The following is a 16,757-nucleotide window of genomic DNA, read 5'->3' as shown; positions in this document are numbered from 1 at the left end:
AACTGCGCTATCATGGTTTTAACTGTCCGGTTTGCTCTTTCCGACTTGATAGAAATCGAGTGATCCAGCTTCCTGTGCTCGGCCGGTTTATATAGGCCTCCATTTACCGCTAGTTATCGGCGTCTCCTTGCCTCCTGGTCCAAAGTCCACGGTTTTACCGTTCGACCTTTCGCCCTCTGCGCCCGGCACCAATATCAGGGTCCAAAGTCCGGTGCCGTCCCGTTACTTCCTTCTGCCTACGGCCCTTCGCCGCTCTCTTGTATTGCTGTCCCTCTCGGACTCTCCTTGGCTTTGTCTGGTGCTCAGTTCACCACTCTCTCTCTCCGCACTACCGTTACTACGGGTGAATTCGCCGCGTAATTGGTAACTGGTAGGCCACTGCTTTACATGCGCTTACTCTGCTTGCTTCTTAACTTGTGGGGAGTTATTCAACTCCTCACATTCACCCCTACTTCGGGAATGAAAAAGAGACTCGCTGTTTTCTCTGCCTTGGTATACTCCACATTCTGACATCCTTCCCTCGACGTGTCTTCTCCTCGTACTTGTCCTCGTTCGCCTGTAGTCTTCCAGTCGACTCGCTCTTCCAGATGGTTCCCACGACGCTCACAGCTCCTTATGGAGTTCCACAGCGCCGATCCTCCTTCCAGATTTTGAATTTCCCGCCCAGACGTTTTCCCCGTAGACTTTAAATTCCCGCCCAGACGTTTCCCTCGTAGACTTTTGAATTCCCGCCCAGACGTTTCCCCGTAGACTTTTGAATTCCCGCCCAGACGTTTCCCCCGATGGTTTTTGAATTCCCGATATGTCTTCTCCGTCGGATGGCCACTCTACATCGCGCCGATCGGTCTCCAGTCGTTATCGGTGTTATTGATAGTCTCTCGTGTGACTCTCTGTTGTACGGTCACTCTCCGTCAAATCGATCGGTCTCCAGTTGCTATCGGTTCCGTGACCCAACGTGGTGTTGCCACTTAATATATCGATGTTCCACGGTGTGACTCCCTGTGTCGGTATTTCCAGTATTTGTGCCCGCCGATCGACACTATCGTGTAGGGCCAATCGGTGACCATGAATCGAAACGCCCCCATCCCTTGTTTATAGTGACTTCGCACAATGCTATGGTAAGCGCAATTTCCTTTCTATTTCATGTTTACTTATTTTCTTTTTCCCCAAAGCTTGGCCCAGGATTGCAGAGTTGACCTTTCCTGCCCTTGGGGCCGGTGTCAATGACCCTGCTCGGCTCATCGCTTTCTTGCGTCGTTCTGCATTTAGTTGGCAAGTGGTTTGTTTTCCTGCGACCCCGGTTTTCATGTATATTTCTCATTTCAGATTGCCGGATCATACGTAGTGCCTTTCATGTGTGTGTATCTTCCCTTTTTTTTTTTTTTTTGTGGCCGTTTATGTGTGTGCGCGTCATATTCGTGTTTTCCGGCTTGGCATGCTAACTAATTAACTGTGGCCGTTTATGTGTGTGCGCGTTATTTTAGTGTTTTTCCGGCTTGGCATGCTACGGTAAAGCTCTCTAGCTGTACCGTCTCCCCTCTTTCTTCGGGAATGAAAAAGATCTGGTCGTGGTCTTCCTCGATCCGTACAGAGTCTGCCGACGCTACGGATTGTTGTTGGCCTGCGGTCTTTTCGGTTTCTTGTACTGTGCATCACCTTATTCTTCGCGGCGTATTAATGGATGACTCTGGCTTCATGCCCGACGCAGAATCTGATTGCCTCGTTGTCTGGGTCACTGTGCCTCCTTTTTATCTGCGTTCTATATAGACTCTGGCTTATGCCCGACGATACAGTCCGCACGTTTTGTCGTTGCATGCTCGTGTTATCCTGCGGTCTATATAGACTCTGGCTTATGCCCGACGATATAGTCTGTACTTTTTGTCGTTGCATGCTCGTGTTATCCTGCGGTCTATATAGACTCTGGCTTATGCCCGACGATATAGTCCGCACCACCTGATGTTGTTGCCTGCTTGTGTTGTCCTTGCTTGTCTGTACCGAGTTCTTGTGTTTGTTGTTTAAGCTCACTGACGTGGACTGTTCGTTCTTTTGCGTATCCTTGTGGCGGAGTTTACAAATGACTGGTGAGACGAAGTCTATTACCGTGTACGGTCCGTCGTATCTCGGCGCTAGCTTTGCCGCGAAACCCTCGGCTGCCTTTGACAGATGGTGCTCCTTCGCCCAGACTGTGTCCCCTATCGTTGGATTCCATTGCCTCCTTCGTAGATTGTAATGCCTGGCTTGGTCCTGAGCAGCCTTCTCCATGTTCCGGCGCACAATTTCGAAGATTTCCTTCATCTTATTGGCCTTATCTTCAGGCGTTTCCGTCTGGTCGTACAGGGCGCTGGGCAGTCGAGGCTCTCGAGCCTGCGTGAGGAAACACGGGGAGTACCCTGTTGACTCCGACGTACTTGAATTTACCGCTAGCATAATCTCCGGCCACTTCTCGTCCCAATTCCTCTGGTTCTGTCCCGCAAACTGCGCTATCATGGTTTTAACTGTCCGGTTTGCTCTTTCCGTCGGATTCTCCTGCGGTGTATATGGTGCCGTGAATTGTTGCTTAATGCCCATTTCGCTGAGGAATTTTTGAATGCGCGGCTGGCAAACTGAACTCCATTGTCCGTTATTACCACCTTCGGGACTCCGAACCTAGCGATGACTCTTTCTCGGAACGCCTTTTGAAGTTATTCTGCCGTTGCTGCTCGCAGTGGCACCAATTCTGTCCACTTTGAGAACCTATCTATCAGAACTAGCAGCATCTGGTTGCCATGCTTCGACCTGGGCATTGGTCCGACAAAGTCTGCACATACCGTTGCCCATGGTTCTTCGGGTATTTGCGTCAGCATTTTCCCGGCTGCCTGCATCTGGTTGGGCTTGTACCTGAGGCATGTCTCGCATTTCCGTACGTGTGCTCGGGCGTCCCTATGCATTCCTGGCCAGTAATATCGAGCCGCCAGCCTTGCGATCGTTTTCCGACTTCCCACGTGTCCAGCAGCTGGTGAGTCGTGATTCTCCTTCAGGACTGTTTCCCTCAGCCCCCGTGGGACACAGAGCTTCCATGCTGCCACGTCTTCGCTGCCTGCTCTGTGCGGGATGTGCCTGTACAATGCGCCTCCCTCCATGATGTAGTCCGGAAACTTCTGTGGCTGTTTGTTAATCTTCTCACACATATCCTTGATCCAACTGCATGTTCCCTGCGTGTCCTCCGGAGTTTCTTTAGCTCGCCTAAAGGCTTCTGGTAGAGGTTGTCTTGACAGTGCATCAGCGACCACGTAAAGCTGCCCCTTCCTGTATGATATTTCAAAATCATACTGCTGCAGCTCCAGGGCCCACCTCGCTATTCTTCCTGAGGGACTTTCGATGCTGTTCAACCATTTAAGCGCCATATGGTCCGTCACCACCTTGAAGTGGTATCCTTCCAAGTATGGTTTGAGCTTCCGGATTGCCCACACGATTGCCAGGCATTCCTTTTCGCTGGTTGAGTAGTTCTTTTCCGCGCCATTCAGGGTCCGGCTTGAATATGAAATGACCTTTTCGCCGCTTTCAGTTTCCTGCGTCAGGACTGCCCCTATTCCATAATCGCTTGCGTCCGTCTGCAGTACGAATGGTTTATCGAAATCCGGGCATGCCAGCACAGGATCGGCCACTAGCCTTGCCTTCACCTCTTCGAACGCCTGCTGGTGCTCTGGAGTCCATGTTTTACTATTCGCGCAAAGTCGGGCACGAATCGCCTGTACCACGATGCTACGCCCAAGTATTGGCGCAACTCCCGGATGGTTGTGGGTGGTTCCAGCTCGGCTATGGCTGCTACTTTTTCGGGATCGGTGCCGATTCCTTGGTCCCCTAACGCGGTGTCCCAGGTAAAGCAGTTCGCTTTTGAAGAAATGACATTTTTCGGGATTTATCCTCAGGTTGGCCTGTTTAAGGCGTCGGAACACTTCCCTCAGGTTCCTTCTGTGTTCTTCCAGTGTCCGTCCGATCACGATGATGTCGTCTTGGTATGCAAACGCGTGTGGTGACATCTCCGGTCCAATAACCTGATCCAGTGCTCTCTGGAAAGTCGCCGAGGCGGAGTGTAACCCAAATGGCATTACTTTCCACTGGAAAAGCCTCTTTCCTGGCACTGTGAACGCCGTGAATTGCCTGCTATTTTCTTCCAGAGGAATTTGCCAGTATCCGTCTTTCAAATCCAGACTGCTTATGTATCTTGCCTCCCTCAACTGGTCCAAAATGTAATTTATCCTTGGCATCGGATAAGCATCTTTGATGGATTTGGCATTGATCTGTCTAAAGTCGACACAAAGCCTCCACTGACCTGTCTTTTTCTTCACCATGACTATCGGGGAGCTGTACGGGCTTCTCGAGTGTTCTATGCACCCCTTCTCCAGCAACTCGTCGACTTTCGCATTGATTTCCCCTTGAACCTTGATTTTTCGGGTAGTATCTCTGTTTGATTGGTTTGTCGTCCTTCATGGTGATTCGGTGTTCGGCTATGTTGGATGTTCCACTCATTGTTCGAAACTCCGCGAGCTCCTGCTCTAGGAATTTTTCAACGTCGCATTCCTCTGAGTTGGTTTGCACCACTGCCACGGACAATTTTTCCTCTAACCACCCGTTGTGCCTTCTTCTTTCTGGGATCACCACTGTATGTCCGGCACACCTTATTTCGGCGCCGACTCCTGTGAGGAAATTCCATCCCAGCACCAGCGAGTCTACCACTCCTGGTAAGATCAACAGGCTTATGGGCAATCGCTTATTGCCGAATTCGATTTCCACCTCGAGCTGCGTGTTTATCCCGCTGCACCTGCCATCTGCCAACCTAACTTGCCTTCTCGTCCTTGTAATCTTTCCATAAGCAGCCAGTGTATCCGCCAGCTCCTCGCTTATAAAGCTCGCTGTTGCTCCGGTGTCGTAACGAACTGATTCTCTTTATTATCTGCTCGCTACGAATGTCGTGCGGCTAGCTCAGAAGATGTAAGTGTTCGTCCCACCAAATTTATATATACGTGACCGCCCTTTTTGACCAGTGAAAACACACAGAAATATTGGGAGTATGCAGAGATCTTTTATTCGCCGACTTGACCCTCGGCCGGGGTGGTGTACTGGTTATGTAGAATCACGTCCTGCCGTCGTCTCCTTCCCACGTTGAACGCCTCTCTGGATCGTGCCGGCTGCGAAGTGGTGTCTTCCTCGCCGGTGTTGCTTGCGACGTCTTCTGCCACCCTTGGCTTGGGTTTACAGGGACTAGGGATGCGTCACCGTTCCCAGACTAGGGTGAACAGGCACTGTGCTCTCAAGGCGTACGCCTTTCGCAGCCGCAGCCTCCTGTCCCTTGCTCTGTCCCGGCCGGTCGCACCGGACGTCGGCTCAGTTTCTACCTGACGGTTCAGGCGTACGCCGGAAGCCGCCAACGCAGTCCCTGGGTCAAACGCCAGGTTCAAGACGAACGCTTCCACCCTAACCTCTCTGCCGCAGGCTTAAGAATTCGAAGTGTGGGCTGCTCGCTCGACGCTCGTTTTCGTCGTCCTGGGGTCCTCGTTGTCCTTGTCCGCCTCCAGCTATCTCGACCAGCTCCGCTCCTTGTTGGCGACTCGGTAAGCTGCCGTTCTGGGACTCTAGCGGTGGACCGCTGTGCTCTCAACGCATACGCCTTTCGAGACACCAGCTGAACAAACGCGCGTCCTTCCGGGCTAGTCGCACCAGGACCTTGTACAGTTCCTGCAGGACGATCAGGCATACGCCGGAGTTCGCCAATGCAGTCCTTGTAGGCAGGTAGCTAGTTCTGGACACTTTGCTTCTGAGCCCACGGTTCTTCGTCGAAGGACTCTATTTGTTCACTTTGTCGGACACGCCGGGTGGGATGCCAAGCTCAAATCGCGACAGAAGTTGTAACAAAGCGCCTGGACTTAGCCGTGTGATGCCGTAAGGACCTCAGCTACCTGTGTCTCAATTCGGAGACTTTAGCTCTAAGTCCCGAACGTCTCGACGTAGCGATCTTGTTTCCTTGATGACTCCGCACGGCTTTACTTGCTCCTTCACAATGTTTCACTGGTTACTTGTTCACTTGATGACTGTTACTTGTTGACTTGATAGAAATCGACTGATCCAGCTTCCTGCGCTCGACCGGTTTATATAGGCCTCCATTTACCGCTAGTTATCGGCGTCTCCTTGCCTCCTGGTCCAAAGTCCACGGTTTTACCGTTCGACCTTTCGCCCTCTGCGCCCGGCACCAATATCAGGGTCCAAAGTCCGGTGCCGTCCCGTTACTTCCTTCTGCCCACGGCCCTTCGCCGCTCTCTTGTATTGCTGTCCCTCTCGGACTCTCCTTGGCTTTGTCTGGTGCTCAGTTCACCACTCTCTCTCTCCGCACTACCGTTACTACGGGTGAATTCGCCGCGTAACTGGTAACTGGTAGGCCACTGCTTGCATGCGCTTACTCTGCTTGCTTCTTAACTTGTGGGGAGTTATTCAACTCCTCACATTCTCCCCTTACTTCGGGAATGAAAAAGAGACTCGCTGTTCTCTCTGCCTTGGTATACTCCAAATTCTGACATCCTTCCCTCGACGTGTCTTCTCCCTCGTTCGCCTGTAGTCTTCCAGTCGACTCGCTCTTCCAGATGGTTCCCACGACGCTCACAGCTCCTTATGGAGTTCCACAGCGCCGATCCTCCTTCCAGATTTTGAATTTCCCGCCCAGACGTTTCCCCCGTAGACTTTAAATTCCCGCCCAGACGTTTCCCCCGTAGACTTTTGAATTCCCGCCCAGACGTTTCCCCCGATGATTTTTGAATTTTCCCATTTTGAATTCCCGATATGTCTTCTCCGTCGGATGGCCACTCTACATCGTGCCGATCGGTCTCCAGTTGTTATCGGGGTTATCGATATTCCCTCGTGTGACTCTCCGCTGTACGGTCACTCTCCGCCCAACCGATCGGTCTCCAGTTGTTATCGGTTCCGTGACCCAACGTGGCGTTGCCACTCGATGTATCGATTTTCCACAGCGTGACTCCTTGTGCCGATATTTCCAGTATTTTGTGCCCACCGATCGACACTATCGTGTAGGGCCAATCGGTGACCATGAATCGAAACGCCCCCATCCCTTGTTTATAGTGACTCCGCACAATGCTATGGTAAGCGCAATTTCCTTTCTATTTCATGTTTACTTATTTTCTTTTTCCCCAAAGCTTGGCCCAGGATTGCAGAGTTGACCTTTCCTGCCCTTGGGGCCGGTGTCAATGACCCTGCTCGGCTCATCGCTTTCTTGCGTCGTTCTGCATTTAGTTGGCAAGTGGTTTGTTTCCCTGCGACCCCGGTTTTCATGTATATTTCTCATTTCAGATTGCCGGATCATACGTAGTGCCTTTCATGTGTGTGTATCTTCCCTTTTTTTTTTTTTTTGTGGCCGTTTATGTGTGTGCGCGTCATATTCGTGTTTTTCCGGCTTGGCCTGCTAACTAATTAACTGTGGCCGTTTATGTGTGTGCGCGTTATTTTAGTGTTTTTCCGGCTTGGCATGCTACGGTAAAGCTCTCGAGCTGTACCGTCTCCCCTCTTTCCTCGGGAATGAAAAAGATCTGGTCGTGGTCTTCCTCGATCCGTACAGAGTCTGCCGACGCTACGGATTGTTGTTGGCCTGCGGTCTTTTCGGTTTCTTGTACTGTGCATCACCTTATTCTTCGCGGCGTATTAATGGATGACTCTGGCTTCATGCCCGACGCAGAATCTGTTTGCCTCGTTGTCTGGGTCACTGTGCCTCCTTTTTATCTGCGTTCTATATAGACTCTGGCTTATGCCCGACGATATAGTCCGCACGTTTTGTCGTTGCATGCTCGTGTTATCCTGCGGTCTATATAGACTCTGGCTTATGCCCGACGATATAGTCTGTACTTTTTGTCGTTGCATGCTCGTGTTATCCTGCGGTCTATATAGACTCTGGCTTATGCCCGACGATATAGTCTGTACTTTTTGTCGTTGCATGCTCGTGTTATCCTGCGGTCTATATAGACTCTGGCTTATGCCCGACGCTATAGTCCGCACCACCTGATGTTGTTGCCTGCTTGTGTTGTCCTTGCTTGTCTGTACCGAGTTCTTGTGTTTGTTGTTTAAGCTCACTGACGTGGACTGTTCGTTCTTTTTGCGTATCCTTGTGGCGGAGTTTACAAATGACTGGTGAGACGAAGTCTATTACCGTGTACGGTCCGTCGTATCTCGGCGCTAGCTTTGCCGCGAAACCCTCGGCTGCCTTTGACAGATGGTGCTCCTTCGCCCAGACTGTGTCCCCTATCGTTGGATTCCATTGCCTCCTTCGTAGATTGTAATGCCTGGCTTGGTCCTGAGCAGCCTTCTCCATGTTCCGGCGCACAATTTCGAAGATCTCCTTCATCTTATTGGCCTTATCTTCAGGCGTTTCCGTCTGCTTTCCCGTGCCGATGGTTTCCCTGTCGTACAGGGCGCTGGGCAGTCGAGGCTCTCGAGCCTGCGTGAGGAAACACGGGGAGTACCCTGTTGACTCCGACGTACTTGAATTTACCGCTAGCATAATCTCCGGCCACTTCTCGTCCCAATTCCTCTGGTTCTGTCCCGCAAACTGCGCTATCATGGTTTTAACTGTCCGGTTTGCTCTTTCCGTCGGATTCTCCTGCGGTGTATATGGTGCCGTGAATTGTTGCTTAATGCCCATTTCGCTGAGGAATTTTTTGAATGCACGGCTGGCAAACTGAACTCCATTGTCCGTTATTACCACCTTCGGGACTCCGAACCTAGCGATGACTCTTTCTCGGAACGCCTTTTGAAGTGATTCTGCCGTTGCTGCTCGCAGTGGCACCAATTCTGTCCATTTTGAGAACCTATCTATCAGAACTAGCAGCATCTGGTTGCCATGCTTCGACCTGGGCAATGGTCCGACAAAGTCTGCACATACCGTTGCCCATGGTTCTTCGGGTATTTGCGTCAGCATTTTCCCGGCTGCCTGCATCTGGTTGGGCTTGTACCTGAGGCATGTCTCGCATTTCCGTACGTGTGCTCGGGCGTCCCTATGCATTCCTGGCCAGTAATATCGAGCCGCCAGCCTTGCGATCGTTTTCCGACTTCCCACGTGTCCAGCAGCTGGTGAGTCGTGATTCTCCTTCAGGACTGTTTCCCTCAGCCCCCGTGGGACACAGAGCTTCCATGCTGCCACGTCTTCGCTGCCTGCTCTGTGCGGGATATGCCTGTACAATGCGCCTCCCTCCATGATGTAGTCCGGAAACTTCTGTGGCTGTTTGTTAATCTTCTCACACATATCCTTGATCCAACTGCATGTTCCCTGCGTGTCCTCCGGAGTTTCTTTAGCTAGCCTAAAGGCTTCTGGTAGAGGCTGTCTTGACAGTGCATCAGCGACCACGTTAAGCTGCCCCTTCCTGTATGATATTTCAAAATCATACTGCTGCAGCTCCAGGGCCCACCTCGCTATTCTTCCTGAGGGACTTTCGATGCTGTTCAACCATTTAAGCGCCATATGGTCCGTCACCACCTTGAAGTGGTATCCTTCCAAGTATGGTTTGAGCTTCCGGATTGCCCACACGATTGCCAGGCATTCCTTTTCGCTGGTTGAGTAGTTCTTTTCCGCGCCATTCAGGGTCCGGCTTGAATATGAAATGACCTTTTCGCCGCTTTCAGTTTCCTGCGTCAGGACTGCCCCTATTCCATAATCGCTTGCGTCCGTCTGCAGTACGAATGGTTTATCGAAATCCGGGCATGCCAGCACAGGATCGGCCACTAGCCTTGCCTTCACCTCCTCGAACGCCTGCTGGTGCTCTGGAGTCCATGTCCATTTCGTGCCTTTCCGCAATAGATCGTTTAGTGGTTTTACTATTCGCGCAAAGTCGGGCACGAATCGCCTGTACCACGATGCTACGCCCAAGTATTGGCGCAACTCCCGGATGGTTGTGGGTGGTTCCAGCTCAGCTATGGCTGCTACTTTTTCGGGATCGGTGCCGATTCCTTGGTCCGTAACGCGGTGTCCCAGGTAAAGGAGTTCGCTTTTGAAGAAATGACATTTTTCGGGATTTATCCTCAGGTTGGCCTGTTTAAGGCGTCGGAACACTTCCCTCAGGTTCCTTCTGTGTTCTTCCAGTGTCCGTCCGATCACGATGATGTCGTCTTGGTATGCAAACGCGTGTGGTGACATCTCCGGTCCAATAACCTGATCCAGTGCTCTCTGGAAAGTCGCCGAGGCGGAGTGTAACCCAAATGGCATTACTTTCCACTGGAAAAGCCCCTTTCCTGGCACTGTGAACGCCGTGAATTGCCTGCTATTTTCTTCCAGAGGAATTTGCCAGTATCCGTCTTTCAAATCCAGACTGCTTATGTATCTTGCCTCCCTCAACTGGTCCAATATGTAATTTATCCTTGGCATCGGATAAGCATCTTTGATGGATTTGGCATTGATCTGTCTAAAGTCGACACAAAGCCTCCACTGACCTGTCTTTTTCTTCACCATGACTATCGGGGAGCTGTACGGGCTTCTCGAGTGTTCTATGCACCCCTTCTCCAGCAACTCGTCGACTTTCGCATTGATTTCCCCTTGAACCTTTGGATTTTTTGGGTAGTATCTCTGTTTGATTGGTTTGTCGTCCTTCATGGTGATTCGGTGTTCGGCTATGTTGGATGTTCCACTCATTGTTCGAAACTCCGCGAGCTCCTGCTCTAGGAATTTTTCAACGTCGCATTCCTCTGAGTTGGTTTGCACCACTGCCACGGACAATTTTTCCTCTAACCACCCGTTGTGCCTTCTTCTTTCTGGGATCACCACTGTATGTCCGGCACACCTTATTTCGGCGCCGACTCCTGTGAGGAAATTCCATCCCAGCACCAGCGAGTCTACCACTCCTGGTAAGATCAACAGGCTCATGGGCAATCGCTTATTGCCGAATTCGATTTCCACCTCGAGCTGCGTGTTTATCCCGCTGCACCTGCCATCTGCCAACCTAACTTGCCTTCTCGTCCTTGTAATCTTTCCATAAGCAGCCAGTGTATCCGCCAGCTCCTCGCTTATAAAGCTCGCTGTTGCTCCGGTGTCGATTGTGGCTTTGTGTGAGGTTCTGCCAATCTGTACCGCTGCGGATAACTGCTGCTCTTCTTCGATTAAATCGCCAGTTAGTTTGGAGAGACAACACCTTGCGACCCCTGCTCGCCTCTCTGTGGCTGGGATCGCAGGCCATTTCCCGATCTTTGGCAGCACTCTACACTCCTCACCCCCACCTTGCCGCAAGTCCAGCAGAAAAGCAGCCTCTGGTTTTGGCATCCTCTTGCCCAATGTCCGTGACCGCCACACCGTCTACAGGCTTCGTGTGGGTTCACGATGTGTGTCTGTGACCTGTGGGCTCTTGGAGCTGCGCTGGGTGGTCTCTGATTGGTATTGGGTGGCCTCCATAACGTGCTCTGGTGGTTGTAGGTGTTTGGAGTCCATTGTCTTGGACCGTCAATAGGTGCTTGGTGTCCGCCTTCTTCTTCGCACCTTCTACACGTGACTTGTGGTGCTGTTGTTTTGCTTCGCGAGAATTTGTTTTCTTGAATAAATGCTTCTCGCTCTTTCTCGAGTTCTTCATACTCGTCAGCCAGCACCATTAGAGACTCTAGATCGTCTATCTTATATGTCCTCAGGGAAATCCTCAGGTCAGGCGTGCAGTTTTCCTTTATCTGCTCGAGTGTTTCCTTTGGGGAGTAGCCAAGTGGTCTCATCATGGTCTGCATGTCAACCATATAGTCCTTGAACGACTCTCTAAAGCCCTGTTTCCTTTGTTTGACCTGATCTGCGAGCTTTGTGAAGAAACCCCTTGGCAGGAAATACGTTTGAAAACTGTCGCTGAACTCTCCCCATGTCCTCCAGTGTTTATTGTTTGATATGAACCATTTTAGGGCCTTGCCTTGCAGCAATTCAGGCATGGCTCGGGGAATGAGGTTCAGGTTCAAACCGTATGTGTTTGCTGACCATTCCACTTGTTCCAGAAACTCCAGTGGTTTCTCCGTGCCGTCAAACTTGAACGACCATTCCCTGACTTGCTTCGCGACTTTTGCATAGTCTGGTGCGCTGGGCCTTTGCTGTTCTGTTCTTCTTTCTTGGCTTGGGCCCCTGGATCTTCCTGCCTCCTTCATGCTCTCAACGCCCAGGCTGGCTATGAGCTGTTCAGCGTCTGGGACTTGTAACTTGCCGCTCGAGCTTGGTTTGTCGTACAATTCCTCCAGCTCAGCCCAAATTTCCGCCATTCCTGGGTCGTTTTGTGTCTTCGTAACATACTCTGAAAGGGCCTTTCGCATGTCGTCCGACTTGCCCTCCAGGATAATGCCAAGCTTGGCTGCCACCTTTGGGAAATCCTCTTTCTTGAGGAGATAGATCCAATTTTTCCCCATTTCTGTTTATTGCTGTATTTTCACTGTCAGGACAATCACGTTGGGCGCCAGATGTAACGAACTGATTTTCTTTATTATCTGCTCGCTACGAATGTCGTGCGGCTAGCTCAGAAGATGTAAGTGTTCGTCCCACCAAATTTATATATACGTGACCGCCCTTTTTGACCAGTGAAAACACACAGAAATATTGGGAGTATGCAGAGATCTTTTATTCGCCGACTTGACCCTCGGCCGGGGTGGTGTACTGGTTATGTAGAATCACGTCCTGCCGTCGTCTCCTTCCCACGTTGAACGCCTCTCTGGATCGTGCCGGCTGCGAAGTGGTGTCTTCCTCGCCGGTGTTGCTTGCGACGTCTTCTGCCACCCTTGGCTTGGGTTTACAGGGACTAGGGATGCGTCACCGTTCCCAGACTAGGGTGAACAGGCACTGTGCTCTCAAGGCGTACGCCTTTCGCAGCCGCAGCCTCCTGTCCCTTGCTCTGTCCCGGCCGGTCGCACCGGACGTCGGCTCAGTTTCTACCTGACGGTTCAGGCGTACGCCGGAAGCCGCCAACGCAGTCCCTGGGTCAAACGCCAGGTTCAAGACGAACGCTTCCACCCTAACCTCTCTGCCGCAGGCTTAAGAATTCGAAGTGTGGGCTGCTCGCTCGACGCTCGTTTTCGTCGTCCTGGGGTCCTCGTTGTCCTTGTCCGCCTCCAGCTATCTCGACCAGCTCCGCTCCTTGTTGGCGACTCGGTAAGCTGCCGTTCTGGGACTCTAGCGGTGGACCGCTGTGCTCTCAACGCATACGCCTTTCGAGACACCAGCTGAACAAACGCGCGTCCTTCCGGGCTAGTCGCACCAGGACCTTGTACAGTTCCTGCAGGACGATCAGGCATACGCCGGAGTTCGCCAATGCAGTCCTTGTAGGCAGGTAGCTAGTTCTGGACACTTTGCTTCTGAGCCCACGGTTCTTCGTCGAAGGACTCTATTTGTTCACTTTGTCGGACACGCCGGGTGGGATGCCAAGCTCAAATCGCGACAGAAGTTGTAACAAAGCGCCTGGACTTAGCCGTGTGATGCCGTAAGGACCTCAGCTACCTGTGTCTCAATTCGGAGACTTTAGCTCTAAGTCCCGAACGTCTCGACGTAGCGATCTTGTTTCCTTGATGACTCCGCACGGCTTTACTTGCTCCTTCACAATGTTTCACTGGTTACTTGTTCACTTGATGACTGTTACTTGTTGACTTGATAGAAATCGACTGATCCAGCTTCCTGCGCTCGACCGGTTTATATAGGCCTCCATTTACCGCTAGTTATCGGCGTCTCCTTGCCTCCTGGTCCAAAGTCCACGGTTTTACCGTTCGACCTTTCGCCCTCTGCGCCCGGCACCAATATCAGGGTCCAAAGTCCGGTGCCGTCCCGTTACTTCCTTCTGCCCACGGCCCTTCGCCGCTCTCTCGTATTGCTGTCCCTCTCGGACTCTCCTTGGCTTTGTCTGGTGCTCAGTTCACCACTCTCTCTCTCCGCACTACCGTTACTACGGGTGAATTCGCCGCGTAACTGGTAACTGGTAGGCCACTGCTTGCATGCGCTTACTCTGCTTGCTTCTTAACTTGTGGGGAGTTATTCAACTCCTCACAAGCATACGCCCTTTCGAGACACCAGCTGAACAAACGCGCCTTCCGGGCTTGTCGCACCCCGGGCCCTTGTACAGTTCCTGCAGGACGATCAGGCATACGCCGGAGTTCGCCAATGCAGTCCTTGTAGGCAGGTAGCTAGTTCTGGAACTTTGCTTCTGAGCCCACGGTTCTTCGTCGAAGGACTCTTTTTTTTTCTTTTGTCGGACACGCCGGGTGGGATGCCAAGCTCAAATCGCGACAGAAGTTGTAACAAAGCGCCTGGACTTAGCCGTGTGATGCCGTAAGGACCTCAGCTACATGTGTCTCAATTCGGAGACTTTAGCTCTAAGTCCCGAACGTCTCGACGTAGCGATCTTGTTTCCTTGATGACTCCGCACGGCTTTACTTGCTCCTTCACGATGTTGCACTGGTTACTTGTTCACTTGATGACTGTTACTTGTTGACTTGATAGAAATCGACTGATCCAGCTTCCTGTGCTCGGCCGGTTTATATAGGCCTCCATTTACCGCTAGTTATCGGCGTCTCCTTGCCTCCTGGTCCAAAGTCCACGGTTTTACCGTTCGACCTTTCGCCCTCTGCGCCCGGCACCAATATCAGGGTCCAAAGTCCGGTGCCGTCCTGTTACTTCCTTCTGCCCACGGCCCTTCGCCGCTCTCTTGTATTGCTGTCCCTCTCGGACTCTCCTTGGCTTTGTCTGGTGCTCAGTTCACCACTCTCTCTCTCCGCACTACCGTTACTACGGGTGAATTCGCCGCGTAATTGGTAACTGGTAGGCCACTGCTTGCATGCGCTTACTCCGCTTGCTTCTTAACTTGTGGGGAGTTATTCAACTCCTCACAGCATCTAATGTCCTGCCATCAGAAATCACATCGGCTGTTACTGTGGCCTTAGCCCAGGACCAGGAGACACAACGAAGAGGAATGGTGGAGTCCATAAGCCGATCTTTGCAAGAGGAGATCCGGCGCGGGTTTTTGGAAATGATGATTGCCGTAACCGGGGCAATGGGACGATTGAAGCAGCAAGTAGAGTTGCAAGCAAGCATGGCAGCCGGCAAGACGACGACAAGGACAGGAGGAACACTGGAACTAAGCCAAAATATTCCGCAGGCGTACCTGTAGCTTCGCAGCATGAACAACGTCCGCTATCTCTAGATGGAAAGCAGTATTTCGCGCAGAACGAACCCATCCGGAGGTCTCCTAGATTCGATGACGGTCGAGTCTTGCGTCAGGGAGCGAAAAGGGAGTCCGAGGGTAGATTTACGAGATGGGGACGAGTTGAAAAGTGGGAGATATACTTCGATGGAGACCCAAACAAAATGATGGTGGAAGATTTTGTTTTACGGGTCGAATTCCTTCGAAGGCAAAGTCGATGTTCTTGGGATGAGGTTCTCGACAGTTTTCATCACCTGGTCAGGGGCAAAGCAGCCGAGTGGTATTGGCAATGTGTCCGTCAGCGACCGCCCGAGGTCTGGGAAGATCTGAAGGACAAAATTGTGGCTAGATTTCGAGGCGTCGGTGGTGAGATTGAGCGGCTACGCGCTCTCCATGAACGGCGACAAAGACCTGGTGAATCAGTCGAGGATTATTCTGGAGCTATGCGGCGATTATCTACCAGACTTACCCAACCCAAGTCGGAGTCCGAAATGATCCAGGTGATTAAGAAGGGACTCGCTGGAACATCACTCGGTATGTTTACGCAGACCCTGACTGCGTGGAGAAGCTTCGCGAGGAGTGCTTGAAGGTGGCAGACATTTCTGTCAGACGAGAGCCCAGACCAGCATACCGCCCGTCGCAGAAGTTTTCGTCCTCTGGAAATAGAGTCGAAGAAATCACACCGGAACCTGAGTCGCTGTTCATAGATTATAATGTCCGATCCAGGTGTGATATACGAATTACATACACAATTTTAGAATTTTATTTCATTGGGGTAATTAATTTGAATTATCTCCGACTGTAGTTATTCGCAGACCACCTCCCCTACGCGATCAGGTCTATAAGTTTTCAGATTTTTGGAACAGACTTTAAAACCGGAGGCCCATTATTATTTCTTTTTCTGTTAGGAACAAATTCTTTTCTTATTAGTACATCATCAGGCCAAAAACGTTTATTATTTAGAACGTTAAATCTTTTGGAGGAACACATATTTTAAAAGAGCGTATGGACATTTAAATTGTTCAACTGTAATGTTTGGAGTAGGATATATTTTTTTAATAAACTCCATAAATCGGCGGTAAATCGAGAAACAAATAATTGATTCCTATGGGGAATTACTGAAATGTTCTTTTTACCACTACCAAAACCTTGAACACTTTGCACATTTTTACTCAGACTTTCTGATGAAGGCTGGCTGTAAAGCTTTTGTTCCACCGGGCTGATCGACAACTTCTCCAGTTACAGGGGCCTATGAACTAGATGCCGGTGAAGTATTTAAAATTGGAATTGGGGCAGATTCATTCCCTGAAACTGAATTTAAAGAAGCGCCCGTTCTAATGGGATTGGTTTGTTTTTACGTTTAGGTGACTCACTTAGCCGTTTTTTATTACTAAATTGTTCATTTAATGCGTTTACCATTCAGTGAATTGTTTTAATACTCCAAAGAGATTCTTAAAACCGTCTCGAGTCTGCCTCAAAAAGCCACACATCTCAATTTCCATTTGACTGCAGGACTCATATTACCACTTAAGCGCAGTTCGCTGGTCAATGTAATTTCTAACTCTGCCAACGAATCCTGCACATTTAGCATGTATG

Source organism: Drosophila elegans, unplaced genomic scaffold, assembly GCF_018152505.1.
Source record: "Drosophila elegans isolate 14027-0461.03 unplaced genomic scaffold, ASM1815250v1 contig_813, whole genome shotgun sequence".
NCBI lineage: Eukaryota > Metazoa > Arthropoda > Insecta > Diptera > Drosophilidae > Drosophila > Drosophila elegans.
This window is presented reverse-complemented; position numbering follows the sequence as displayed.